The sequence below is a fragment of the Camelus bactrianus genome, chromosome 25 (genome assembly GCF_048773025.1).
Source record: "Camelus bactrianus isolate YW-2024 breed Bactrian camel chromosome 25, ASM4877302v1, whole genome shotgun sequence".
NCBI classification, from domain to species: Eukaryota; Metazoa; Chordata; class Mammalia; order Artiodactyla; family Camelidae; genus Camelus; species Camelus bactrianus.
Genome location: NC_133563.1, coordinates 3,013,966 through 3,040,903, shown reverse-complemented (window position 1 = coordinate 3,040,903; position 26,938 = coordinate 3,013,966). Strand labels below are relative to the sequence as shown.

Here is a 26,938-nt window from a genome sequence, read left to right as displayed (position 1 = left end):
AAATGCTGTTCTAATTGGCTAGCTGATATATGAGCGACTTTGTAGCATGAAAGAGAACATTTTGCCTCAATTCTATGAACGCATGTTTATGAAAGTAAAATATTCAATGTATCTACTATAGTTTATTCTTTACACCTGCTACTGATAGGTGTTAATGTAGTTTATTACAGTTAAATTATATTAAAATTAAGGCAAGAGATATTTAACATTTCTTTCAGCTCTTAAACCTTAATGTGATCTCATGAGGAAGCTGGATAATATATATGGGGAATGAATAATCTTATTTGATTTGAAACATGCTGAGTGAATGATTTGTGGAGGGACTGGAGCTTTGAGAATATGGTGAGGCTCATGGCAATTTTCTTAGAAGGTGCTGTGGTGTTTCAATTGAACAGCAAGGAAATTGATCAAATTCATATCCTGACCTCATCAGTCTTTCTCTAGGGAGATGACGTCTTATAGGGACCATAACAGAGAGAATGCTCTCATCTCCACAGAGTCAACAGAATTACAGCATGAGGGCTAACAGTCATCCAGGCACCTCCCAGGATCTGGGGGACCAAAAGGCAAAAGCAGTTCCCCCTTGTAACTTGGGGTGCTGTGTGGTGACTCAAAACCTGCTAGTCCTAAGGCTGGGGCTTTATTGGTGGCATGGCCATTGGAAGGCCATCCATCCCATCTTATACCTGAGGCTTTGGACTCTTTCCTAATTCACTCTCCTCATTATGACCCATGAATACAACTTGGCTTTTTTAGCCACACTTGGCTGTATTGTTTGAGTTTTCCAACAGTGTCTTCAGTGACCAGATTCTGGAAGGAAATAAAAGCTCCCAGACTCAACCCTTGGTACCTACACTCATTGCCTGCTTGCACTTGGCTTTGTCTCTGAACTGTCCTCTCTTGAATCAGGTGCCCACTCCAGCCTTACTGAGCAGATGGTTTTGCCTCAACTTGCTTTACTGTTGAGTAATTTCTCACAGATCTCACTGATAAAAAGGGAGGTTGTGAGGTGATGAGGTGGTAGACAAGCAGCATTTGAAATAGAAATTACCAGTATATACTATACATTCCTCTTCACATTAACCCAGCACTAAAAAATAGTAGTCATTATATTTTATAAATTATTAACATTTATTGTGCATGCAATTAATATATTCCAATCATGGTGTTGAGTATTTCTATAATCCTATGATGTGAATGTTATTATTAGAAAAAACATACTCAATTGCTAATATTTGACCATTTTGATTTTAAAAATGGATGCAAATGATGTTAGCCCCATTTGACAGATGAGAAATCTGAGGCATGAAGAAATTAACTTTCTGCAGGTCACGGTTGTAACTGTCAGAACCACAAAATGAACTGTAAAATGGCTATAGCCCTCTGCTTCCCATCCACTCCATGGTTTTTGTAGCACATCACCTTCTCAATCTTGTGAAGGACTACCCTACAATTTGAAATTACTTTTTTGATCAACTGCTCAGAGCCAACAACCAGCTGTCAAACACATAATTCTTTCAGCCTAAGAAACTTTTACCTTGATTGGAATAACTTATGTGAGAAGGAGCCACATAAAATGTTGAATGGGGCAATTTAGTCAACTCAACTATAAACAAACCATAGTGTCATATATGTTCAAACTATTTCAAATATTCAACATGTGGGCCATAAATATAGCACTTATCCAAAAATTAGGACAAACAGCTATATAATTTAAACACAATGTAAATTAGCTAAGTTAGACCATTCCTAATGAATAAAATGAAATAACTCTCAGCTATCTCCACATGTTTATAGCAGGCTGTAAAGTAATTTCCTCTTTGCTGAGAACTTTGAGCACACATTTTCCTGTCAGACTTCCTGACGGTGCAGGTTGGAAGTGGAGTCTGACTGAGAATTCTGCAGGTGATGCAATTAGTGTGGGGGCACTGTGGAATCTTTGCAGAACTGCCAATTAGCACTTAAAAAAAAATTATTTGCTTCTGGTACCAAAGACAAAGGGATAGACAATAAATCTGGAAAAGCTGGTGTTGCATTTGAGAATCCCATATTTTCAGGACAAATGGAGACCTTTTCAGGCTCTCCATGCTGCTCCTGCTAAGTCACATTAATTCATTAAGTCTATGCTATATCTTTGGGTGGAACTCATTTCAAGCAAGGTGTGTTTTTGCTATTTCCAAAACTGTTTACCTGAGTGTCATTTTCATCCTTTATACACTACGAGAAAGAGCCTATGATCACTAAAAACAGTCACAGACATATCTTCTGACATAAAAATAAAAAATTCTGGTCCCTTTTATCATACTTTATCTTTTGGCTACGTAATATTTTACCGCTTCCCAAAAAGCACTACACAGTTAAGCCATTTGTGCTCCCAAAACTCTGATATCCATGATAAATTCAAATATAAAAAGGATGCTATCCCCATCCTTTACTAACCTGGATCAACCAGTGACTGAAGTATAGATCTAAAACTCAGACGGTATGGACTGGACCATCATTTGTTCTCATTTTGTTCTTTAGAAAATATTTTGAGTCCTTCATATAAGAGTCAATCTCTGACCTCCCCTCCCGGAGGAAGACGTTAACTGTAGCTTTATCCATTGGTGGGAAAAAAGTGCTAATGATGTTAGGGTCATTGGTCTGATCTCACATGAGTGAGTGCAAGTCTGCTTTGTTCCAGCTCTAGGCTTCTTACAGCCTCGGGAACCAAAGTCTGCCATTTGTAAATGTGTGCAGCTGGTTGTAAAGGAAATGTGGAGGGAATTCACATTTATCAGAAAATACTGTCAATACTAAAACAAAAATCATTCAAAGAACATGTCTTACTGGTGGTGGGTCAATGATACCTTCACTTCTGAAGTATGCCCAGCTCATAAACTTCAAAAAAATGCCCTTAAAAAAATTTTAAATCATTTAAAAGGTATGAGAATGCAGGACAGTTAAGCCAAATGAAGAATTTTATAACTTTAAAAAAAAAATTTGAGTGATCCATCAAATAATCCTATTTGAAGGCTACATTCAGCTTTACCCCTGCACCCCAGTGTGTTCCACCATTGCTTCCATCCACCCTGATTTTGGAAAACAAAACCAAAATGTTCCTTTTTAATCTCAAGGAGCCTGTATTTCAAATCAACTCTGTTTTACATTTTCAGCTGAGATAAATTCAAGAAATGAAATGCTTTCTATTTCATATGTTTTTTAAAAAAATGATCAAATAATTGCATTGAAATGTGAATACCATGAGCTTGGGAGTGACAAGCTCTACCTGAAAGATAGGTACATCCCATGAGGTTGCTTCCAAATTTGCAGGCCAAAAGTTGGACAAGGAGAGTCAATCAGAATTGCATCAAATGTAGCCTAGTATATGTTAAATGTCACAGTACAGCTGGCCCTTTAGGGTAGGTATCTGTATTTGTAATAAATAATGTCTTTCTTTAGGTGAAACCCACGTGCTTCTGAAATCTATTGCAGGTAATTGTGTAGACAAGAAACTTAGGGGTTCTAGGGAATTGGATTTCTAACCAAGTGCCTGCTTCATCAAACCAAACTGCTGTGGTCTGAGTGTTTGTGTCCCTGCCAGATCCATGTGTTGAAACCTAACCCCCAGGGTGATGGTATTAGAAGGTGAGACTTTTGAGACATGATCATGTCACAAAGAGAAGCCCGCATAAATGGGATTAGCGCCTTTATAAAAGGGGCCCGAGAAAGCTCTCTTCCCCATCTACCATGTGGGGCACAGCGAAAAATTCCTTGAACCAGGAAGCTCTCACCTGGTGCTGAATCTGCCACCGCCATGCTCTTGGACTTCTCAGCCTTCAGAATTGTGAGAAATACGTTTTTGTTGCTCATAAGCCACCTTCTCTGTGGTATTTTTGCTACTGCAGCCCCAAAGGACAGAGACCCAAACCACCTCTCATTTTCTCTAGTCTAAATTTAATTTGATATTGACTTCAGAAACAGAATGTGTAATTTGCACTAGCCAATAACAACGTCTGTTGTTATTTTGCCCAATTTTCTTCAAACCCTATGGTGCAATGGGAAGCCATTTTTCTTGCTAGATATTGAACCAGACATTTGACTCAACTTGTGTCCTTTCATGAATGGATTCTGTTGGACAGATATTCTTCAGATTATGAAGACAAGGAAGTGGCACAGAGGTCAGACAGGCCACTTCTGAGTGCATCTTCCCCTACATCCTAAGAGGCTGAATCCAAATTTGCATCCCAAAAGTTGGACAAAGAAAGTCAATCAGAATTATAGCAAATGCAGCCCCACGCCCATTCCTCTTGCTGCCCACTGGGCTTGAAGCCTGCTGCTCATTTCAACAGTCCTGGTTTTGGGTGATAAAGCAGAGCGAGGGCTGATAACACAGTCATGAAAAACCTAAACTAGGAATCAGACCCATCGGAGTTTGACTCCTGTTTTTGCCCCTTGTATTCTGTTTGATCTTGGGCAATGTATTTAATCTCTGTTGCGTTTCCGATTTCTCATGTGTAAAATAGGAAAAATGAAACCTACCTGACAGGTGGGTGGTCATTCAAAACCTGGCAAACTGTGAGTTCCCAGTTAATATTTTCTCCTATTGATACTTATAATTAACTAACCACTACTAATACCGATGGTCAGCCGCCTTCGGGTTTTTTCTGCCTTCTGAATCACTGCTTCAGCTCCCCGCGCACCGTCTCCGGCGACCTCGAATACCGGCGCTGCCTGGACCACACCCGCTTTGCTGCTTTCCGTGGTGTGGAACGAGCTCTGGGGCCAGGATGCCTTCCTGTAGCTGCTATAACAATTTGTCACCATCTGGGTGGCTTAACAAAACAGCCACGTACAGTTCTGGAGGCCAGAAGTCTGACATCAAGGTATCAGCAGGGCTGTCACCTCCGCAGAAGCTCCAGAGAATTGGTTTCTCGCCTTTTCTAGTTGCTGGTGGTTGCCTGGCATTCCCTGACGTTCCTTGTTTTGTGGCTACATCACTCCAAGCTCTGCCTCTGTGGTCACACTGCCCCCTTCTCCTTTGCCTGTTGTCTCAAACCCCCCTCTGCTTCTCTCCTATAAAGATGCACGTGATTATATTCAGTGTCCATGGGATAATCCAGAATAGGCACTTTCTGATTTTTTACCTTAAACTCGTATTTTACTGTATAAGGTAATACTCACTTTTGCCATATAGGGTAATACTCACAGTTTCAGGGGATTGCTACGTTGATATATCTTTTGGAGGGGGCACTGTTCAGCCCAGTACAGCCAGGTTTAAAAGATTTGAAAAAAAAAATGCAAACACCCATAATTCAATGAAAGAAACAGTTACAGAACTTCCACTAAACGTGGCACACACAGCAGACAAATTCTGTTATGTACCCAAACAGGAGAATTCAAAACACTTCCATATACGTTTGTTTTCATTTCTCACAACCACATGTTGGAATAGGAGGAGAGTCAGAGATGAGAAAGACAGAGAACAGAGAGACAGAGAGAGAGGGAGAGACAGAGGGAGGGAAGCCAAACCTGCTCCGTGTCTCCGAGGCTGACGCTCATTTATTACAAGCCTGGGACACACATTATCTCAGTTATCAGAGGGAGGCATACTTGAGAACTGTTCTGGTTTAAAAAATGGATGCATGCTTAATCCATGTGGATAGCATATGTACATGTGGGAAGCCTGTGGATTTGGGAGTGGAGCCCCCCTTTACACATTAAACACTGGAGCCCTGATCATTCATTAAACATGTTTTTGACAACTGATTGTAAATCAAAGCAAGGTCCATGAATTATAAATGTGGAAGCTGATGCTGTATCAGAAGACTCTGGCAAGTGAAAAAAAGGGTTTATTCATTCTGCCTATAAGAACTATGTAAAGAAAAACAAAGCTTTCTATCCCCCCCTAGAAGAGAGAACACGAAGAACTGGCAAAGAAACAGCACTGTAACGGAGATGATTTCAAGGCCACCCAGCTGTCTAATTACTGACAGCATCTCCAGATTTTTACAGCATGCCTCTGGGACACCACCCTTTGAAAAGCAATAATCCTGCATTGTAACGAAAACAAACAAAAAATATATATACACCATCACAAAAAAGCAACCCTCAACCTTCTAAGTAGAGTAATTCAGCAAAGGATTTCATGTCATGAAAGACAAAGCAAAAGAACAAATAATTGCTTTGCAATTTCCCCCTCTACTGTAGTGCCTTGCAAAGCCCATCCCCTGTGTTGAGTTGAAACACCACTTTTTAAATTTTAAACTCATTACAGTTTAATCCAGCAAGATGAAAGCTTTGAACTTCCAATCATCCAATTTCTTTCGACATTTTATTTGGAAGGACAACAGTGGTGATATTCACATTGTTTCACGCAAAACAAAAGACAAAACAGTTAAAAAAAAAATTGGTCTTATGCAGCCTAGCACTTAAGATGTTTAAGCCAAACTACTATGAAATTACTTAGCAAGTCTCTTAAGTGTTCCCAGCAGTTTCTTCTAACAGATTCCTTAACAATATTTGTGGGGGGTAATTAGACTTATTTATATTGTTTAGAGGAGGTACTGGGGATTGAACCCAGGACCTTGTGCATGCTAAGCCTTCACTCTACCACTGAACGATACCCTCCTCCCCAACAGCATGGTTAGAACTTGAGAGGAGGTAAATGGGCCTGGCTGTGTCCCCGTGGACCGTCTCTGAAAAGACAAAGCAACAGTATATGCAACTCAGGGACAAACAGGGCGTGTTAGCCTGGCTTCTTCCAAGTTGCAGAGCCGTCCAAGTTGTAGCAATCGTGTCCAACAGTGCTTACACGCTTCTGCAACGAATGAAACAGATGTGTTTTATTAAGAAAACATCTTTTAAAAAGATTTTGTTTTCTTTTTAGAACTGCAGAACATTGTCTTATCTCTTCTTTGGAAGCTAAAAAGCCTTGAACTATTGATTGGAGGAAACATTGATTCATGTGTTTATTTAACCATTCATCAAATATTTGAGTTCCTTCCATAACAGACCCCGTGAAGACAACGGAGACATAAAGGTAAGTCCTTTTTATGCTTCCTGTCCCTGAGAAGCCCACAGCCTAGAGAAAAAGATGAATACAAAAGGCAGTTATTGCCACCTACTGTGATCAGTGTCCTAGTGACAGCAGGAACAATGTGCTTGGGAAGCACTGAAGAGGGATTGACCCATGTGCCAGGAGGGTGAGGAGGAAGTTTGGAAAAATCTACAAGTAAGTTTGTCTTAGTCTGTTTGGGCTGCTGTAACAAAAAATACCACAGACTGAGTGGCTTAAACAACAAAATCTTATTTCTCACAGTTCTGGAGGCTGGGAGTCCAAGGTCACAGTGCCGGCAGACTCAGTGTCTGGTAGGAACTCTGTCTCATTCATAGATGGCCGTGTTCTCCTGTGCCCTCACATGGCAGACAGAGTAAGAAAGCTCTCTTTCATAAGGGCACTAATTCCATTCATGAGGGCTCCATCCTCATCACCTGATCACCTCTCAAAGCCCCACCTCCTAAGACCATCACACTGGGGGTTAAGATGTTGTCATGCGAATTTTGGGAGTCCCACAAACATTCAGTCCACAACACAGTTGTTTTAGACAAAAGGAAAATGTCTTTTCCTTGGTAACAAATGTTATGTTTAGTAACAACTAGACAAACATTGCAAGAAATTCTCTTCTGTGTTCCATTAAAGCACCAAACCTACATTGAGTGTTTGGGCTTTTACGATGTAGCTTGTCAATGACTAATTTTAGCTACCCCATACAGCCTGATACTAAATATATACTATTTGAGAAAAAAGGGTGTAAATGATATAGTCTCTTTAAGATAAACATGCTGTTTAAAGAGACAGACTCTGAAGGAAGACTGCCTTGGTTTCATACTTACTATGTGTGCCCTTGGGGAAGTTACCCAATTTCTCTGTGCCTCTGTTTTCTTGAATCCATAAAATAGGGAGGTAATTATATATTTTACCTGATAGAGCTATTATGACTAATGCTTGGCAGACACATAATAGGTTTTAAATTAGTTTTAGCTCTTATTATTTTAAATATTAAGAAAAAGTTTCTATTTTGCTATTACATATTATACATGAGAAAAAATCCACACTCTTTCACTGGGATACTAACGGCATATTAGATCTAGTAGATTTGAGTAAAGGAGAGACTTACTTTTCTGAAGTACTAACTTTAGGCAGCATATACATTTAATAATCTGGCACAAAGTTTTATATTTTCTAAAGTAAAAAGGTTAAGAAATTCTCAGCTGGTAAATGTAAAAAAAAATTCTAAATACTTATTGCTTCATTTATCTACTGGTTAAATATATAGAATTTTTATCAATATGATGATGAGCATCAGTGGCTGAGTATAATGGCTTATGAGCTTAGATCTTTGTAATAACTACAGAAATCCTTTTCTATCTGAATAGGTTCAGTTCTCAGATAATCTGAAAAGATCCAGCTTCCTTTGAAAAATGTGAAAACCAGAATTTAATAATTCACTATTTTTACATCTGTGATAACTATCAAATCCAGGACAATCTCAGCTCTGGGTGATATTTATTTCTCAATAAGACGACGTGTAAATGTTGTTATACTTGAGTTAAATAAGCTCACATTCTCATCATCATAGCGAGGCAGTTGTGATGAAATCAGTATTCTTTGATTGTTTCAGTTGAATCTTCTCTCTAGGATCACATACGCTTCTCATATTTTGAAGACTTAATCTGATTAGGTTTTTAAGATGTATGTTTAGAGGACCACTCTGAAACAAGAAGGAGTAAGGGACTGAGACTATCCTCCTGCTTGAAACAACTTAAAAAAATATGAAGGAATAATTTACAAGGTATTGAATACCAAGCTTCTAAGAATAGTGAACTCTGAAATACACAGGAAACAAGCAAGGTGACCTTATGCTCATCCAGCTTATAGTCTTGAGAGAATTTCCTAGCTGTGGCACAGAGGAGGGAGCCCAGACTGAACCTGATAAACTCCCTTAGTTGAGGATACGAAACTTAGACTTTAGTGAGTGGATTTAGTATGGAGGACAGACTATAAGAGAGAGGACAAAGGAAGAACTACACAGAGAAAGAGCTCTTGAAATTTGCAGAGAGTTCACCTTGCACATTCAGCAGGGTACTGATCAGCACATGTACATGAAGAAGCTATCAAAACCCAGGAGAAGAACCAAATGAAATAGAAGGAAAAGCACAGGAATCTCCAACAAGGCAGGAAAGAACTCCTGTTTCCACTGGCCAGACTAATACAAAAACTAACACAAAAACTAACACACTTTTACTGGACATTGTGAAGAGTATTCAGGAGGGTTGTGCTTCAGCAATATAAAATACTTAGCCAGAGACTAAATACTGCTCTGATTCCACTTATTAGATATTAAAAGCAAGAATGAAAATATTTCCAAGTAACTTAACAAAAATAATACACAAGGTATTTATAGAAATACAAAAAAATACTGAGCTCTCAACAAGGCAAAATTCATGATGTCTGGCAGCCAATCAAAAATTACATGTATGCAAAGCAGCAGGAAGATACAGCTCATGATGAGGAGAAAAAGCCATCAGTTGAAACCAACCTAAAACTAACACAGATTTTTAAATTAGCAAATAAGAACCTGAAACAGTTATTGTAATTGTTTTCTGAATGTTCAGAAAGCCAAGGGAAATATTTAGCAGCTTAAATAAACACATGGATGAAAAAAATACGTGTCTAATCACCAAATCAAGCTACAATGTTTGAGATAAAAAATTAACCAGATGAGTTTAATGACAAATTAGGTATTATAGGAGAAAAGATGAGTAAATCTGAAGACATAGCAATTGAAACTATCCAAATTAAATGCATAGAGAGGGAAACAAAAGAGTTCTGGGACAAATTCACACAGTCTAAAACACATGATTACAGTCCCTGAAGGAGTGTAGAGGGCCAAAATACATTCTGAGAAATAATGGCCAAAAATTGTCCAAATTTGATTAAAACTATAAATATACAGTTTTAAGAAGCTCAATGAAACCCAAGCATCAAAAACATGAAGAAAACCACAGAAAAGCACATACTAATCAAGTTGCTTGAAATCAGTAACAAAGAGAAAATCTTAAAAGCAGTCAGAGAAAAAAACACATTATTTGCAGAGGGAAAGAGTTGAAGCAGGACAACAGATTTTTTTTGTTGTTGAAAACGATGTGAACAACAGACAGTAGACCAGCAGTACTGAGTGGCGGAAAGCTAGAATTCTATGCCCACTAAAAACACAGTTCAAAAATGAAAGTGATAAAATCAAAGACTTTTTTTCAAACCTATAAATCCAGAAGAATTTATTACCAATAGACCTACATTCTAAGACATGTGAAAGGTAACCTCTCCACCAGAAGGAAAATGACACTAGATTTTAAATATAGTTCTATACAATGAAATGAATATCCTGGAAATGTTAACTATGTGGATAAATGTGTAAATTATTTTATGTTATTTGCAACTTATTAAAAGATATTTGACTATTTCAACAAAAGATAGTAATCCTATGGTACAGTTTATATCATACGTAGAAATAAAATGTATGACAACATGGCTGGGAGAGAAGAAACGAAAGTATACTGTTATAACATTATCGTATACATGGAATGGTACGATATAACTCAAAGGCAGATTCTAATAAATTAAAAAAAAGATATTTCATAAACCCTAAAGAAACATTAAAATAATAAAATAATCACGATAAATAAAAATTCAATTAGATAAAATAGCATAATGGAAATATACTCAATCCAGAAGAAGACAAAAAAGAAAAAGGGAAGCAAAAGACAAGTGGAACAAGCAGGAAACAAAGTGAAAAAGACTGAGCAACCTAAGTGTCGGCAAGGATGCCCACTGCGGCCCTCGTACGCAACCAGTGGGAGTGCAAAATGAGGCAATTTCTTTAGAAAAAGAATAGACAGTTTCTCAAAAATTAACACATCCTTACCATCTTATCCAGTCATTCGTTCCTGTGTAATTACCCAAGACGGATGAACACCTATGTTCATATGAAGATTGCACATGAATGTTGCCAATCGCTTTCTTGTCTAGTTCTAAACTGGAAACTGCACAAATGTCTATCACCAAGTGCATGGGTAAAGAAACTGAATCTGAAAGTGACTATGCTGAGCAACAGGATCCAGGAAACAGAGCATACATGTTGTATGATTTCATCTACTGAAGTTTCTAGAAAACGTCAATTAACTGATAACAGAAAGCAGACCAGTAGTTACCTGGGGATGGTTGGGGGATGACTGGGGAGGGGGGAGGGAGAGAGACTGAGGATTTACAAAGGACATGAGGGAACTTTTGGGGTGATGGAGCTATTCACTAGCTCGATGTGGTGGTTTCACAGTGTATTCATGTCAAATTTACCAAATTTTCTGCTTTAAAGATATGCAGTTTATTATATGTCAGTTATGTCTCAATTAAGCTCCTATATAAATATGAAAAAGTAAAAATGCTTCCTGGAAATGGGTTTGAACTTTAATTTTAACAACCCATAAAATCAATAGAACACACACACACACTTGGTTTAGCACATTTTTTGTCAAAAATGGACTCTTGCTGGTGTCACTGGGAACTGAGTGGATTTAGAGAATAAATTTACCTTGAGATCCTGATACATTTTTTTAAAAAATTTTATCTTCAACTTAAAAATAGCCATAGGATCAGATGACACGGTAGTTGCTATGGAAACTGCGCACTTGCGGTAAAAATCACAGTGTGTAAAAGTTGTAAGCTATAAACACCTTACAGTAACTGCTGCCCTACCTGTGGTTCCCAACACCCATCCTCCTGCTTTGGGAGGAAAACTCATTTCTTAACGAACTTAAGAATCTTTTAAAAATATATTTTCAGAACATTCTTATCTGCTAACTGTGTCCATTGCTAGAATTTAACACCCCTGTGGTGCGTAAGTGAAAGATGGCATTTTAAGTGACCGGGAATGAAGATTTTGCAATCAAGAATCATTTACAAGGAACTAGCGTGGACAGCTGCAGGTAACCTGCTTGAGACAGAGCCAACAAGTAAATGATGATTTATATGGTAGATCAGTTTATCCTAGTGAAGGCAAAGGAAATGGGAAAGCATTTGAGGGCTTCCATAAGCTTTCCTGCTATCTCTACTGTTGACTGAAATAAATGCGCAGCCTAAAAGTTGAGAGTTATGTTTTATTTGGTGGGAGGACTCGAGCCGGGATGACAGTCTCTCAGATGGCTCTGAGGGGCTGCTCTGAAGGGGTAGGGGAGGAGCTAGGATACACAGGAGCTTTACAACAGAGACCAGGTAATTGGGACAATAAAAGATAACGTGTTATCGAAAGAAAAGCAGACATCTCAAGTTAAAGAATTTAGTGCTTTTCTAAGTACGGGAGGAAGCAAACATATGGGCTCATTGAATTCATTCCTTTGACAAGCACCTAGCTATCTAGGGCCAGCATCCTGTCCTTTCTTATTCTGAGTCCCCTCAGGGTGCACCTCTGTGAGTGGCTGCAGAGGCCGGGCTGCAGGCTTGTCTTCCCTGGGGGGTGGCGGCAGCTGCTGATGACTTGATGGCTTCAGCAGTCTTTGTTTACTGATACGGTTCGCAGTATTTTTCATTCACACTACCTAGTACTAGTCTTGATTACTATTCAGTACATGTTTAAGAACTAGTTTTCCTCTGGGTATTTCACAGGATAAATGTAGGAGGCTACCTACATGTGAACTATTGAAAGAGGCAGTGAAAACCCGCCTGCCTCCATAGCCCTTGTACAACAGGTGGTGATTTTCTGACCCACAAGAAGTCATCGTGTTTCTGCTCTATGCACATTCCAGCTGATGTATTTCTTTCAGGCTCTGGAATCACAGAATCTGTCGTCTTCCTGGCTGAACATCAAACATACCCTCCATCAGAGATATTTTTACCACTTGGTTTACTAGCTTTAATTATACCAGGTGTCTGGGATATTTTATTTTATTGAATCAACTAGATTTTCTGAAACCCACATAAAAAGACTATAAAAGTGAGCTTCAACATGAGCTCATTTCTAATTTTAACGGCTTGAAATTGTCTCTGTTTTGCTAGTTAGGTTTGTTTCATTTTTAGGGGCAATCAAATTAGAATTGTGTTTAGAGTACTCTGCCTTTAAGTTATTGCTCGTGGCTAAGGCAACATGGAATTAATATCTTTATCTTTCCTCTAAGGAAATTTCAATGTCCAATTCATAGTCTGGAAAAAAAAAATCATGTGGGGAAGAGCGGACTTCCTTTCTCCGGCCACATTCCCTTTAAAAGATTGTAACTAACAGAGCTGCTTCCAGCTCGCCCCGGTTTCCTATCCCTTAAAGGATTAAGTCCAACCCAGTAGTCTTCCTGTGATCCATGTGGCCCTTGTCTCTTTTTTCCCGTGTCACCCATAGTCAATCCCCTCATGGCTTTCAACCTGAAAAACAAATAGAAGTACTTCTATTTCCCCCATCCATCTTGCTGTTTAAGCTTTCTGTGATTTTGCACATGATTTCTCTGAGAACATTTGCCCCCTTTCCTAAACTAGAGAACTCCTGAGGGTTTTCTCTTCTGAAGCTTTCTCTGACTGTGTCGAGGAGAGCCGACCACTCCCGCTTATCTCTTTATCTGTGCGTATATCTCTGTTAACATTCTTACTATAGTGTATTGCATGTAACCATTCCCTTACGGGACCACTCTCTCTGAGAGCAGGGCGGTCCCAGTCACCTCTGTGTTCTTTACGTCTAGGACATTACTCAGCCCCAGGTCACCTGCCAATTCCTAGTCGGGTGCTCCTGGTGGGCATGGGTGTGTGTTAGGAAAATAATTGTCATTTTTCTCCTTTGAGATGATGTTTTGGTCAAAGCCACAGGAATGCTAAAATCTTGTCATATTGATTTCCCAAGTCATTATGTGTAATGCTGAAATAGGGGCAGAATGTGAATCAGAGAACTTTCATTGCTATGCAAGCACCTGATTCTCAAAAAGGAGAATTCTGGTCCTCAGCTACATTGGAATGCAAGGCATATATTCAAAATTTAAATGAGATCTCCTTCCACTCTATTCAGTTGGAGGAAGGCAGTTTAAGGCAGCAGATGCTGAAAATCTAGGGCAAATCTCCCCACCTAGTTTTATAGAATGGTTGAGAGACCTATTAGAGTGAATGTGGCTTGGTCATTTGTGGACTCTGACCGATCAGGTCTTTTCTTTCCGGAAACAGAAGGATGGAGGCAGGGAAGGCACAGAGCGGGGCGTAAAACTGACTCCTCCTACTCTGCATACATTATAAGGCAGCGGCTGCGGCTAAGGATACACTCCAGCTAGATCACACTGTCTTCCCAGGCCACACAATGCTAATGCTCTGCATTAGATTAACGTTGTTTGCGGTGAGTGTGTTGATTGACAGGGACAGTAAAAACACAAGTAATTTTCAGCTGTAAATAATAGCTAATATTTGTTTAGCACTTCTTATGTGTCAGGCACTCATTTTACACACTTTGTAAAGATTGACTCACTTAATTCTCACAATAATTCCATAACACAGGAACAGTTATGCCAATGGCCTGGATACCAAGGTGTTCAGCGACTTGTCTAAAGTTACGCGGAGCCAGGACTTGAACTCGGGCAATTTGTTTTGGCAACTTAGACTTCAGCCCCTAGACTGTCCTGTATCTGGGGTGCCAGCTCCCATGTGCCAGCTCCCCTGGCGGGTCCCAGGGACATAGTGGCAGTGACGTAGGCATAGAATTTGCTCTCACAAAGCCCCTAGTCTCAGGAGGGCTGTAGGGCATTATGATACAGTGTGATGGGACCACCTCTCAGGGTCCCAGATCCGTACTTTGGGGTCCATAAGTCAAGCTGGTGAAGTAACTAAAGACTGACAGGCCACTTAGGTCAGGCTGAATGGGTCAGGAAGGGGTTGGGGTACTGGCATCAGCAAAAGCCCTGGGATGAGAGAAAACGTGGCATTTTCAGGGACTTAAATTTAGAAGCCGGAATACTAGCATGATAAGCCTTTTTAAAGCATTTGGACTTTATTCTGACATGTTTACTCTGAAGTGTCTATGGGACCTCCAAGTAGAGATGAGTGTTTGTAATTCAGAAAGAGATTTGGACTGGAAATGCTTATCTGGGAGTCATTAGAATAAAAGTAGAAATGGAGACTATAGGTTGGATAAGGATGTATGAGAAGATAAGAAGACATAAATCAGTCTAAATAGCACCAGAAATTAAGGGCTATCAGGGGATGAGAAGCCCAGAGCATGAGGACACAAAGGAACCATTGGGAGAAAGGAAGAGAAGATGAAAACCGTGGTATCATTGGGGCCTAGGGTTCTGGAGCATTCCAAGGAAAAGCAAATGGTCAGTAGTCAAACTGCGAGGATAAGGATGGAGAAGTATCTACTGGCTTTAGCAACAGGGTGGTCCAGCTGGGTGTGAACAGCTTCAAAGAAGTGATGGAGGTGGAAGCCACTCTCCTATGGGTTGGAAGTCAATGGGGAGTGGAGACTGTGAGGACTGACAAATCCTTCAGGAGGTCTGGCCACATATGTGGGGAGTAGAAGGGCACAGACTTGGGTGGCCCTAGGGGGTCTTCACTGTCACTGGTCTATCAGCTCAGCTAGATTATACGCTTATTAAAAGCAAAGATTGTGTCTTCCATTTCTTTCATCTACAACATTCAGTAGCTTTCGTGTATTAGATGCTCAATAAACTTGAAGATGGATTGGTAATGGAAATAGTTTGTTTTATGAAAAAGCAGTATCTGTTGTATATGATAGAGTTTTTAGATTCATACCAGTTGTCTATATATCTTATGTGTACATAACCCTATCATACTAGTTAATATCAATGATATTTCTGCATCAAGAAAAAACCCCCAGAAATTTAATAAAGAATAAAATATAAACTGCATTGGGATTAAGAATTATATTGCATTCCTTTTTTAAAATGATAATTTGTAGATAATGTGTAATTTAATTAATTGGCATACCCAGTAAAACAGAGTATTCAATTTCCTATCCTTTCTTAAGGAAGGAGAATTTAACTCATATGTAAGATTTTATAGTTTGAGGATCTAGCAATGGTGAATTTTAGTCAAAATAACAGTATATGTGTGATGAGAAACTATGATGTGTAAATAGAATCTAACTCATAATGTATATGTTGAAGATGAATCTTGAAATTCAAAGATTTGAACATTTTATTTATAAGATATTGTATTTATTGGGAAAATTTAACAGATCTTTATAAATATAATGGAATTACCATTATCTATAGTGATATCAGGTCAAGTAGATAGTTTTAACAGAGGTTTTTTGACTTCAAATTGACCTTTTTTGTCAGTTCGTCTACATATTACCACTTTCTCCATTTATGCTTTACTCTATTCCTTCTAAAAGTAAAAAAAGAACAAAAAAGCAAAGATATGGCTCTACAGTTTTGGGGGATATTATGTTCTCACTTACTAAATTGGGAAATTGCATTTCAGGCAACTATCTGCTTATTGGAAATTATCCAGTAGAAACAATAGCTCTGATTTGAAAGGCCACACATTGTGTTGTCTGGTTGATGATACACTTGTAATTACATTGAGTCAATTGTTTATGATATTTTGGATCACAGAGTAACTTGTAAAATGTTGCCAGCTAATTGGTTATATTTCTTAATAGAATATTTTGATCATAGATAGGGAGTGCTGATTTTCAGAGAACAGAAGTAGCTTAAGCAAAAAGAGAAATTTATTGGAACATTACAGAGGTTCTATGGAGGTATTATGGCAAATATTCACTCAGTGCTTGCTCTGTGCCAAGAACCATTCTAAGCATGCCCCTAATTAAAGTATTTCTTTAGCCAGTTTTTGCTAGGTTCTACTGTGGTAACAAATAACTCCAAATCTCAGTAGCTTACACCAGCAAAGATTTACTTATTTTCCTGTTAGATGTTTCTTTAGGGACACAACTTTGTCTTAGTTTCAAGGCAGAGGAAACAAGAGAAATAGTCAAACCATGAAACTGAGGTTGGAAGCCCCATGAAAAGGCTGGCAGGACCCCCAAGCAGGGCCACTACTTTCCTGCCAGGGCTGTCCGGGTCCCGGTGGCATCATCTCACTTTTGTGCTTCTGTAAAACAGCTTGCTCCTAGGAGAACAGAACTCACCCCTAAGATTCTATTGGTTCCCAAAGCTCACTCCAGATTTGTCCATTTGTAACACCTCATTTGCATATAGCATGGACCTAGCTCACTCCTGATTGGTCTATTTGTTACACCTACTCTGCATATGATGTTGCAAAATGTTGTGAAATCTTGACTGATAGCCTGGGAAAACCTACAGATGGGATCCAGAGCTTGGAGTCTTAAATCCTCTAGGCCTGCTGGTGTAATAAACCTGAGTTCTCCAACCCTCCGAGTGTCACTTGGTCTCTCCATAGGATCCAGGTTGCTGTCACACTTTGCTGTGACAAAATGGCTCCTACAGCTTCCACTAGGTCACAGACATTGAACAAAGCAAGTGCTGGGGCCAAGCCTGACAAATAGTCAAATGAATTGGGAAACGAGCTCTTCCCAAAGGCGGCACTGGAATCAGATGTCAACAGTCATGCTTCTAGGAGGGGAGCAGAAACTGCTTGAAAATAACAATATGCAAGCATCCTCTGTCCTTCCTCTTCATCATAATATTTGCTTCTCTGCTATCTGATAGGTTTCCCCCATCTTCGCATCCAGTACTGTTCCTCTCGATTCAGAAATGTCTCTTTTCTTAACCACAGACTTTCTTGAGTTTCTCAGACTTCTGTGCTAAGCCACACCCTTAGTTAGACTCTTTTTACTGAGCGATTTTATTTAGAAGAATCACCGTCACCTTAACAGATTCAGAAACTCTAACAAGAGGTTTGCTAGCCGCACCATTATTTCGTTTCTTGCTGTGAGTTGGCTGAAATTCTGTCATTGAGAACACTATTCAATCTTGTCTTTTACCGACGTTGATGAGATGTATTTGCATTATGCAGCCCCACAAATTCTGGGATTTCTGAGCTTTCTATATCCTTTTTCAATTCCACTTGCAAGCTGGTATATATGTTGGAGTCTTTGTACTTGTAAACTGGTCAATGCTTTTGGGGGCTTACATATTTATTTCTAGTCTTATTTTGCCAAAGCACCCCAAAACATTTAAATGACACTATCAACATCCTGACAGCTAACATTTTTATCTAAATTCGAAGTTCTTGTTAGATTTACCTGTCTTAAAAATTACAGCAGGCAGCATTTTCCCCAAATGTTTTAAGTGTTTGCACTGCATGAGTTAGTGTTCTTCCAGCCTTTAGCATTTCCAGCCAATAACCATTTCCCTGCTTCTCACCATCTAGCCCTGAAGGTAACACCGCTTTGTTTAGGGCATGTTTATAGCACGTTCCTGCTTCTAGGCACTAATTTCTGTACATTCCAACTTTTGCTAGATCATTCTGTGGTGCCAAACAGTTCTTAATTTCTAGTGATTTACCATATCAATGATTTGTTTTTTCTTGCTTATGTTACAGGTTAACTGAGGTCGGCATTGATGCCAAGCTGTGGCATTGTCCAAAAGGTCTTCTTTATTTGAGGACCCAGGTTTGCGGGCAAGAAGATTAGAAGCAATGACTAAACTATGTGATATTTATTAAAGCTTCTGCTCAGGTGTGCCATTTGTCACTCTTGCTCATTTCCACTGGTCAAAGCAAGTCATAGGAGCAGGTCTGACTGTCATTGTGAAGATGCACCACTGGTCACTCATCAGTGGGTAGAAATGTATAATATTCTTACTGGGAAAGCAGCAGATGACTGGAAATAAACGAACAGTCTACCACACTCACAATTACCCTACACATTAGGTCCTGTCACAATCCTCATTTCATGTGTAAGAAAACCAGAGCAACGTTAGCTTAAATAGCTTGGTAAGATCACGTTGCTGGTGGGGCCAGGGTTTTAAGTCTGGTTGTAGAGCTTACTGTCTTTACCACAAAAGTGAAGTAAGTACAGCTGGGCCTCAGAAGGGACTTTACAAGTCATCAGGCACTACACCTCTTTCTGTGACCAAATGGCCTCTTACCACTAGAGAACACTTGTGTCTTTTGTGGACATAAAGGAAAATCAATTCATCAAGGACTGTCTTTGCCCTTCATGAACTCACAGTCTCAGTGCTCAGCTCTAACATTTTTTGGGCCCCTCTTTCCTCAAATTTCCTGGAAAAAAGAAATGATGGCAGTGTCTTAATTACAGGGGTAGGTCTGAAGTGTTCCAGCCAGAGGTCCAGTCTATGTGGCCCACCTCAAATAGAACTATGAGGCTGGCTGTGTAAGATGAATGTTTGGGGTTGGAAGGAAATAATTTTGGAAAAAGTTAATTAGTCTTTGCTTTATAATGAATTTAAAAGAATTTCACCTGCTTTACTTGGAAATATGAACTACGGACTGATCTAGTCACGTTCACATTTTTTCCTTCTGGCAATGACCTTCATCAAGGATGGGAAACTCAGTTTCCAGTTAATTTTATGAAGCTGGAAGTAGTAAACAAATACTCAGTAATGAAGTCTTCAATTAATAATACTTGTTCACGCAGTTAAATAGCCAAATAGCATTGGAAAAATGAAATAAAAAAGAGCAGTACCTGTTACATTTTCACAAGAATGGCGAATTAGAGATCCCGAATGACTCTTCTTCTGAAAATGACTCTTCCACTTCTGAAAGTGGATCAATGATCTTGTTAGACAGTAAAGAATTTTCAGGGGTCAAAGCAAAAGGTCAAATCAAGTTGCAACCTGACCTGGTAAGCAGGCTGGTACCCTGAAGGTGCTCCCAAACCAAATCCAATTTTCACAGCATCTTAGCAGGTGTGTTGAGGGACGGGCAGAAGCAGGAGGCAAGCCTCACCTGGAGTGTGCGGTGTCATAGGAGAGCCGGGAGAGCATCGTGGGCGTTACACTCAGAGCAGGAGGGAAACAGCCCTTCTCTCTGCACCAGAGGGGTGCGGGAGGAAAGGTGATTGCTTTGACATTTCTCTGAATGGAGAGCAAATATTCCCGGAGAACGGGTACCACAAAGCAACTATCATCACGTTTGTAAACAGACTTTGTGGCGACTGGGTTGACTACAGATCCTCTTACTCTTCATCTCCGATTGCCTCTGTTTGCTCTGTGGTTCTGGGACTTCTCTTCATTGCTCTCCCCTCCATCTCCTGCGTCCTGGACCTTGTGGCTTCACCCTTCTTGGTTTACTTATTTTGCATATCCTCTAGTAGTTTTCTGAAAAAGCAAGCATTTTAAGGATATTTTGGAACCTCTGTAAGGCAAAGGCTGCTAGCTGTTCACCAAAGCCCATTTCTTCTTTCTAGACACATGCTGAGACTACGGTTCCCATCTCTCATGAAACTAAATTATGACCATTGGAATATGAGACGTGATACGTGCCATTTCCAGGCCTTGCTTGTGAAAATCTCCCATGTGTGGCCTTCCAAGTTCTTCCCCATTCTGTGCAACTGGGAAGGAGACCACCAAGGTGACTGGCGATGCTACTTTTTTTTTTTTAATTTTATTGAGTTATAGTCGGTTTACAATGTTGTGTCAATTTCCAGCATAGAGCACAATGTTTCAGTTATACATGAACATCCATATGTTCATTGTCGCACTCTTTTTCACCGTGAGCTACCGCAAGATCTTGTTGAAGGTAGCAGGGCCTCCTGACCCCAAGTTCCCTGAATGACCACACGGGGGAGTCATGCTTGGTAACACTGATATCTACTATCATTTGTTAGGAGAACAAGAAATAATACTTAATTATATTTAGGTAAGCATCTTTTATGTATATTGTATATATATTTGATTTTGTTTGATTTTAGCAAATGCTGTTACCTTAACAGATTACCTAATAGAATATACTTTGTGTGCTTGTAAATTACCTTTGCTTTGCTTTCACACCTGGGTGATACTGTATATAGAATTTTAGGGTAAGATTATTTTTCACATAGAATGAACACAAGGTTGCATTGTTTTCCAGGATCCACGTTGTTACTGAAGCTCTGATGTTCTTCCAAGGAGGCTTCTTTCTTTTCTCGGGGGACTTTTTAGTACCTACATTCTGAAATTACAAGACAGTATGCTTTGGGGGGGGGGTCTATCTTTTTTTTTTTTTTTAACTCACTTTGGCCAATCAGTGGCCACATCCAGTCTGGGGGTTTGTGTCCTTCACTTATAAAATTGTTTCTTGTATTTAACACATGATGATTCTCTCCCTTTTATTTCCTCTGATCGCTTTCTAAGTGTATCATTTGAAAGATGGTGGAAAATTTTAATTCCCTTTTCTTTTATATTTTTTCAGGTTTTTGTCTTTTTGTTCTCTGTGCCAGAGATCTCTTTGATTTTTATTCAAATAAAATTTGATATAGCAATTTTCATATTTTGTAATTTTTCAAGTCATTTGTTTTCCCTCTTCCTATTTCAAAGCATCGTTTTCTGTTGCATTTCATCTCTTGTCTTATTGTCATTGTAGGTTAATACCATTTTAAACACATTTACTGTTCTTTTAGCTGAGTTTTTTTATAGAGAGAAGAAATAAATGCATAGTCAATTTGACATTTTGGATAATGGGGTCTTTATGAGCAAAGTTTAAGGTAAAATACAACCAGAAGTGATTTGTAGCTGAAGCCTCCTGACAGGTTATGTTTACACGTAGGTAATTTCAGTATTTATAGTGCTCAGTGCCATTCAGGCAGACAACTCCAGGGCTATGAGAAGAGCTGCAGGAGAGCTTGGACAATTTCTCTTTGTGTGAGCTAGGACATCTGGTCTCACATCCTCCTGGAGAACATTAGGTTTATACAAATACCATGTATCAAGGGAAGCAAGCATCAGGGTCCTCTGGTGTTTAAAAATATAGGCTTTAAAGTTGTGAAAAACTTAGTCCAAATCCTGCTCCAGTATTTGCTAACAGTGTGAGATTTTGGTTATGTTCCTTAATTCCTCTAAGCTACTCAATTCTCATCTGTAAAATGGGGATTAATGATTATCTCTACTTCATAGCCTGTTGTGAGGATTAATTGAGATAATGTAGGCAGTGTGTTCAGCACAGCATCAGGTATAGGATGAGTGACGGCTGTTATTATTTTAATAGGACATAATTACACATTAACAAAAGCTGTAACCCCCCACATGGGGGGTTGTCTAGAATGAATCAAGGCATACACACACACTCCTGAAATGAGGAAATATAATAAGGATATAAAATATTACTAGCTTACAATAAGTATTTAATTTGTAGTGAAAGAATTCATCAGAAAAAAAAGAACATTGAAAGATTTGCTCAAATTTATAAGTGTGCCAAGGGTCCTGGAGAGAAGCCGAAAGGCCCTTTACTGATATGTATAATTTATGTAATATAAAGGCTTAAACCTATTGTAAATAAATAATAAGTTTTGGTAAATCACTTCTTTTTCATTCCCTCTTATTTGAATTTCCATTAAGCCTCGTTTCTTTTTTTTCATTCACAGAAAAAGCAAATGTTTCCCTCTAATTTAGATTCTTTAAACAAAACTTGCAAATGAATGTAACTTTCATCTATTATAAAACTAAAGGTAAGTATTTCATCATATTAAGTTTCTCTTAGTCTAACAAAAATAGAAAGATTTAATATATTATAATTATCCTTTAATAACATTCTTCCTCATTTAAATCTCACATTAAAATAAATGAAACATGTTCAAACCACATGTTTTAAGCATTTAAGAAGAGAAAATGTAAAATTTGGTTTATTTCACTCAGATAATGTTCTCACTATTGAGACCACCACAGGGGTGCATATTTTTAAATGTTTTTCTAGAATGTGAACAGGTAAGCTATTTTGGAAACTTGAGGGCTATGTAGATGTCCAGAAGTGATACAACAAAATATTACAACAGATGAAGCCATTATTATGTATGTGTGTGAGTATATATGTGTACCTATAACATTTGCATTTTTACTTCCTAAGTAATATTCCATTGTATGAATATGACAATCTTGTTTATCCTTTCACCAACTGATAGACACTTGGATTGTTTTCACCCTTTAGGTATTGTGAATATTAACTATAAACACTCATGTACAACTCTTTGTGTAGAAGTATGTTTTTCATTTCCCTAGGGTAAATATGTAGAGGTGTAACAGCTGGGTCATACAGATGATGTATATTTAACTTACTAAGAAACTGCCAAACTGCTTTTTAGTGTTTCCATGTGCACCCCTACTGGGAATACATGAGCATTTCAAGTCTACTATATACTCCTTAGCGTTTGGTGTTGTCATTATTTCTTATTTCAGACATTCTGATGAATGAACAGTAGAATCGCATTTTGGTTTTGGTTTGGATTTTCACCATTACTAATTTTGCTGAACACCTTTCATACGTTTTTTAACCACTGATACATCTTTTTTACACCAATTATTTTGTCCGTGTTTTGTTGGTCATTTGTAGTTTTGTTACTGACTTAAAAGAATGCTTTACTTTTATGTAAATTATTAGTAAATATATGATAAATATAAAACATAACAATAAAATAAATATAAATAAAATAAATTATAAAATAAATATATGATTGAGGATATTTTCCCAGTCTATGACTTGCCATCTTTCTCCTTCTGGAGTGTCTTTTAGCTGATTTTTAAATTTTGATGAGGTTCAGTTTACCTACTTTTTCTTTTATAGTAATAATTTTTGGATCTTCTTTAAGAAACCTTTGCCAAATTCAAGATTTTTAAAATTGTTCCCATGTTTGTCATGTTTTCTTCCAGAAGTTTTATCATTTTAGCTCTTATATTTAGGTCTACAGTCCATTTCAAGTTAGTGTTTGTGATGTCATACAAAGGCTGAGTTTCATTCTTCTGTGTGAGAATGGCTATTCAGTTATCCCAGTAACATTTATTGAAACATCTCTCCTTTCCCACTGAATTTAACTTTCACCTTTGCCAAAAATTAACTGACCACATATATTTGGGCCTATTCCATTGATCTGTCTATATTTCTGTCAATACCATCTTATCTTAATTGCTATAGATATAAAAGTAATTGGAAAAATAAGGAATTGTGAATCTTCCAAGTTGGTTATTTCTAAGATTGTTATGATGATTCTAAGCTTTTTGCTTTATAACAGAAATTTTATAGTTAATTGGTCAATTTATATAAAAAAAGAAATCCATTGGGATTTTGATTGGGGTTGCATGGAATCTGTGGATCAATTTAGGGAGAAATGATATGTTAACATCACTGAATCTTCCAACTCTTGAACATGGCATAACTCCATTATTTAGATCTCCTTTAGTTTCTATCAGCAAGGATTCATGTTTTTTATTGTAGAGATTGTCCACATCTTTTGTTAATTTTATTTGTCAGTATTTTATGGGTTTTGATACTATCATAAGTAAAATTGCTTTATAAATTTTATTTTCCAGTTGTCTTTTCCGCTAATGTATAAAATAAAAATTATCTTTTAAAACAATAATCTTTTAAAATTCTGAGACATTACTAAGTTTATTTATTAGCTCTCCTTAGTAGCTGTGTTGAGAATTCCTTAGGTCTGTATTGTCTGTCAATAGAGACTGTTTGCTTCTTCTTTGCCATTCTTTATGCCTTATATTTCTTTTTCTTGCCTTATTGCACTGTCTAGAACAATGTCAGTGGTAAGAACAGACCCTGATATTCTCATCCTCAAAGCTTTAAATGGACCTTCATGGAACTTAGGAAAAAATCCCAAGTCCTTGTCTCCACCCACATGATCTGGCCCTTGCTACTCTTTCCAGCCTATCTGATGCCACCAATGGGTACATTACAGTCAGTCTGGCTTTACGGATTCGGAAGGAGACATTCCTTCCACTGCTACAGGGCCTTTACTAAAGCTTTTAATCTGCTTCCAGCTTTTGGGATAAATTGTATTCTCTCAACTCCTCAGAGATGCTTGGGTAGATATGCTTCACCTGGTCAGCCTGTCTCAAGTTACTTACCTAGACCAGCACCATGCTTGCTTTCTGTAGAATGTGTCTCAATTTGTACTTATACATGTATTTACTTTCTCTGTACCTGTTATACTGAACAAACAGAAAGCATCTTTGCCTTCTACCATTCCCTTCCTTTGCTCATTTGGTTTGTTATTTCCTTGCCACTGGATGAAAAATTTGACAGCAACCGGAACTCTTACATATTGAAAGGACCTGTGATCATGCTAAGACACAAAACACAGACCCAATATGGTATCGTTAGCACTCCTTACACACAATCTGCACTCATCTCCTCCACTTACTAGCTGCAGTCTCTGACCCCAACAAGAATGGGAGATGATGGTTGTATTGGAAAAGGAGAAGGGATGAAAGACAAAGGAGCAGCCTAATCTTACGTGCTGGTACTGGGATAAGACAGCATCATTCTTTCTGGGCTTAGCTGATGTTTAAAGCTGACTCTTTCATGGGGTGCCTTTTTGATTCTTCAGAAGCCCTCCCTAGGAACATTCCTGCTGCAAGGCTGTGGTTAGTTTGAGGCAAGTGAAGCAGAGATATGTAAGTACAGGGTTGGATCCTGCCCCTTCCAAAAATGTTTGACTTTTGTTCATCATGGATTCTTTTGCATTTATTCTGAGATTTTTGAAATTTTGTATTAAATATTATTTATCTCAGTTACTGAGCTTTTGTTTTTTGGCACTGCCTTAAATTTTGTGCCTGAGATGATGACTTTACTCCCAACACCTTGTCCCAACCCTGATTCTCTACTTCCTGTGATGCAGGAAATGTATTTTTCTCTTTCAAACACTCCTTAGCACCTTTCCTCTTTTTTTTTTTTTTAAGCCCGTGCCACATAAAATTTCTCTTTGCGGGTCCTGTCACCCTCCTATATTGTTCTCCAAGTTATAATTTAGTACCAATCCAGGCCACATTTTTCTCCTTTGGCCAACATCTGATGAAAAAAATGGTCTTCTGTTTCCTTTTCAGGACAAATTCTGGGCGAGGAAGCCAATCCCAATATAGTGTCAGTTCTTTCTTGTTCTGTTACAGAAGCAGCTGGCCAGCCTCTTTCTGCAGTTTGGCTTTCTGGGGTGCAGTTAGACATTAGTCCTCTCAGCTGATGGACACTCAACAGGGACACTCAACCCCCTCTCCTTTTTGTGTCTGGGGGGACTTATGGTAAATTTGTTCCAAGGGAACCTTTCCAACAAATCTTTTTCCAATTTCCAACTTCCTGGCTTCCACTGTGGATGAAGGATTTCAAGGGTGAGAGAGCTTTGACTAAATCATATATTAATTCAGTCTAATACACTGATATTGCAGTTGAAACTTCCAATCTGCTACCCAGTTATTCTCTGTCTCCTCCATGAATCATAAACTTCATGAAGGCAGGAACTATTTCTGTTTTGATCCCTCTTAAATCATCTGCACCCAACACAGTGCCTGGGAAATTTCAAATGTTCAATAAATTTTGTCAAGATAAAGTAGGGAATGAATTCCTTTTTTTCAATACTGTTCTAAACCGTATGTAAAAATACAGCACTCCTTAATATATTTTATCATGTGTCAGGAACAATATATATTCTTAGTTTGTAATACTGATGAAGAGTTTTGAATGCAGAGTTGATCATGAAAGACGTTATTTAAAAAAAAGTAAGATGAAATGGGATTCAGCAAAGATTAGTAAGAAAGTTTAATGAGTAAGTGAAGGTTTGCTTATATTCTGAGTCAGAATAAGAAACTCTTTAGAAAGCAGCATGAATGTGGCTAGCGGCAGGTTTTCACTGTACCCTGTAATAGTCTCGGCACCTCTCTATCCTGAAATGATAAACCTTATTCTCCGTGGATTTACCTGGATGAAAACCAATCAGGCAACTGTACAAATACTACAAACACCTGCACATTGGAAAAATTTAACAGTGCCAGCACCAAATAGTTC

The 26,938-nt window shown here is 38.4% G+C and overlaps 1 long non-coding RNA gene across 1 annotated transcript; it reads left to right on the top strand.

Annotated features, from left to right (window-relative positions):
• Positions 1–6,653: 6,653 nt before the first annotated feature.
• LOC141575038 (uncharacterized) lies at positions 6,654–21,198 on the top strand. Its single transcript, XR_012502279.1, has 3 exons — positions 6,654–7,021; positions 18,545–18,680; positions 20,373–21,198. It is a non-coding gene; the product is annotated as an uncharacterized LOC141575038 (long non-coding RNA).
• Positions 21,199–26,938: the final 5,740 nt, after the last annotated feature.